We start from the raw sequence: 3,910 nt of genomic DNA on the forward strand, positions 1-3,910 counted from the left end.
AGTGACACAGGGACCCCTTATTGACTGAATCGGGACTTCAGTAAAACATTATTTTTACCCTTTTTAAAATAAGCAATGTTGAGGTGGTAGAACTGACCAAATTAAATGAATCATAGAGGTCTTATCAAATCAAATGTATTTATATAGCCCTTCTTACATCAGCTGATATCTCAAAGTGCTGTACAGAAACCCAGCCTAAAACCCCAAACAGCAAGCAATGCAGGTGTAGAAGCACGGTGGCTAGGAAAAACTCCCTAGAAAGGCCAAAACCTAGGAAGAAACCTAGAGAGGAACCAGGCTATGAGGGGTGGCCAGTCCTCTTCTGGCTGTGCCGGGTGGAGATTATAACAGCACATGGCCTAGATGTACAAATGTTCATAAATGACCAGCATTGTCAAATAATAATAATCATAGTAGTTGTCGAAGGTGCAACAAGTCAGTAACACAAGAGTAAGTGTCAGTTGGCTTTTTCATAGCCGATCTTTGAGAGTATCTCTACCGCTCCTGCTGTCTCTAGAGAGTTGAAAACAGCAGGTCTGGGACAGGTAGCACGTCCGGTGAATAGGTCAGGGTTCCAGCAGGTCTGGGACAACAGGTCTGGGACAGGTAGCACGTCCGGTGAACAGGTCAGGGTTCCATAGCTGCAGGCAGAACAGTTGGAACTGGAGCAGCAGCACGGCCAGGTGAACTGGGGACAGCAAGGAGTCATCAAGCCAGGTAGTCCTGAGGCATGGTCCTAGGGCTCAGGTCCTCCGAGAGAGAGAAAGAAAGAAAGAGAAAGAAAGAGGGAATTAGAGAGAGCATATTTAAATTCACACAGGACACCGGAAAAGACAAGAGAAATACTCCAGATGTGACAGACTGACCCTAGCCCCCCGACACATAAACTACTGCAGCATAAATACTGGAGGCTGAGACAGGAGGGGTCAGGAGACACTGTGGCCCCATCCAATGATACCCCCGGACAGGGCCAAACAGGTAGGATATAACCCCACCCACTTTGCCAAAGCACAGCCTCCACACCACTGGAGGGATATCTCCAACCACCAACATACCATCCCGGGACAAGGCCGAGTATAGCCCACAAAGATCTCCGCCACGGCACAGCCCAAGGGGGGGCGCCAACCCAGACAGGAAGACCACGTCAGTGACTCAACCCACTCAAGTGACGCACCCCTCCCAGGGACAGCATGGAAGAACACCAGTAAGCCAGTGACTCAGCCCCCGTAATAGGGGTAGAGGCAGAGAATCCCAGTGGAAAGAGGGGAAACCGGCCAGGCAGAGACAGCAAGGGAGGTTCGTTGCTCCAGCCTTTCCATTCACCTTCACACCCCTGGGCCAGACTACACTTAATCATAGGACCTACTGAAGAGATGTGTCTTCAGTAAAGACTTAAAGGTTGAGACTGAGTCTGCGTCTCTCACATAGGTAGGCAAACTATTCCATAAAAATGGAGCTCTATAGGAGAAAGCCCTGCCTCCAGCTGTTTGCTTAGAAATTCTAGGAACAATTAGGAGGCCCGCGTCTTGTGACCGTAGCGTACGTGTAGGTATGTACGGCAGGACCAAATCGGAAAGATAGGTAGGAGCAAGCCCATGTAATGCTTTGTAGGTTAGCAGTAAAACCTTGAAATCAGCCCTTGCCTTAACAGGAAGCCAGTGTAGGGAGGCTAGCACTGGAGTAATATGATCAAATGTTTTGGTTCTAGTCAGGATTCTAGCAGCCGTATTTAGCACTAACTGAAGTTTATTTAGTGCTTTATCCGGGTAGCCGAAAAGTAGAGCATTGCAGTAGTCCAACCTAGAAGTAACAAAGGCATGGATTAATTTTTCTGCGTCATTTTTGGACAGAAAGTTTCTGATTTTTGCAATGTTACGTAGATGAAAAAAAAGCTGTCCTTGAAACAGTCTTGATATGTTCTTCAAAAGAGAGATCAGGGTCCAGAGTAACGCCGAGGTCCTTCACAATTTTATTTGAGACGACTGTACAACCATCCAGATTAATTGTCAGATTCAACAGAAGATGTCTTTGTTTCTTGGGACCTAGAACAAGCATCTCTGTTTTGTCCGAGTTTAAGAGTAGAAAGTTTGCAGCCATCCACTTCCTTATGTCTGAGACACAGGCTTCTTACGAGGGCAATTTTGGGGCTTCACCATGTTTCATTGAAATGTACAGCTGTGTGTCATCCGCATAGCAGTGAAATGTAACATTATGTTTTCGAATGACATCCCCAAGAGGTAAAATATATAGTGAAAACAATAGTGGTCCTAAAACGGAACCTTGAGGAACACCGAAATTTACAGTTGATTTGTCAGAGGACAAGCCATTCACAGAGACAAACTGATATCTTTCCGATAGATAAGACCTAAACCAGGCCAGAACTTGTCCATTTAGACCAATTTGGGTTTCCAATCTCTCCAAAAGAATGTGGTGATCGATGGTATCAAAAGCAGCACTAAGATCTAGGAGCATGAGGACAGACGCAGAACCTCGGTCTGACGTCATTAAAAGGTCATTTACCACCTTCACAAGTGCAGTCTCAGTGCTATGATGGGGTCTAAAACCAGACTGAAGCGTTTCGTGTACATTGTTTGTCTTCAGGAAGGCAGTGAGTTGCTGCGCAACAGCTTTTTCAATTTTTTTTGAGAGGAATGGAAGATTCGATATAGGCCAATAGTTTTTTATAATTTCTGGGTCAAGATTTGGCTTTTCAAGAGAGGCTTTATTACTTTTAGTGGCAGTAATATATAACCTATTCCATTCTACAGGTTAACATGCTTGGCTCATGTCAGTTATTTCATTATAGGTTATGCAACTGTTTGTAAAAAACTGCATATTATTAACCTGTTAGGGCTAGGGGGCAGTATTGACACGGCCGGATAAAAAACGTACCCGATTTAATCTGGTTACTACTCCTGCCCAGTAACTAGAATATGCATATAATTATTGGCTTTGGATAGAAAACACCCTAAAGTTTCTAAAACTGTTTGAATGGTGTCTGTGAGTATAACAGAACTCATATGGCAGGCAAAAACCTGAGAGGATTCTATATGGGAAGTGGCCTGTCTGACAAGTTGTTGTTCATCTGGGCTCTTTTTATTGAAGACTGAGGATCTTTGCTCTAACGTGACACTTCCTACGGCTCCCATAGGCTCTCAGAGCCCGGGAAAAAGCTGAACGATATCGAGGCAGCCTCTGGCTGAAACACATTATCGCTTTTGGCAAGTGGCCGATCAGAGTACTATGGGCTTAGGCGCGTGCCCGAGTCGACCCCATGCTTTATTTTCTTTCGTCTGTTTACCTAAATGCAGATTCCCGGTCGGAATATTATCGCTTTTTTACGAGAAAAATTGCATAAAAATGGATTTTAAACAGCGGTTGACATGCTTCGAAGTACGGTAATGGAATATTTAGAATTTTTTTGTCACGAAATGCGCCATGCTCGTAACCCTTATTTACCCTTTCGGATAGTGTCTTGAACGCACGAACAAAACGCCGCTATTTGGATATAACTATGGATTATTTTAAACCAAACCAACATTTGTTATTGAAGTAGAAGTCCTGGGAGTGCATTCTGACGAAGAACACCAAAGGTAATAACATTTTTCTTATAGTAAATCTGACTTTGGTGAGTGCTAAACTTGCTGGGTGTCTAAATAGCTAGCCCTGTGATGCCGTGCTATCTACTGAGAATATTGCAAAATGTGCTTTCACCGAAAAGCTATTTTAACATCGGACATATCGAGTGCATAGAAGAGTTCTGTATCTATAATTCTTAAAATAATTGTTATGCTTTTTGTGAACGTTTATCGTGAGTAATTTAGTAAATTCACCGGAAGTTTGCGGGGGGGTATGCTAGTTCTGAACGTCACATGCTAATGTAAAAAGATGGTTTTTGATATAAATATGA

The sequence above is a fragment of the Salmo salar genome, chromosome ssa01 (genome assembly GCF_905237065.1).
Source record: "Salmo salar chromosome ssa01, Ssal_v3.1, whole genome shotgun sequence".
Taxonomy (NCBI): Eukaryota; Metazoa; Chordata; class Actinopteri; order Salmoniformes; family Salmonidae; genus Salmo; species Salmo salar.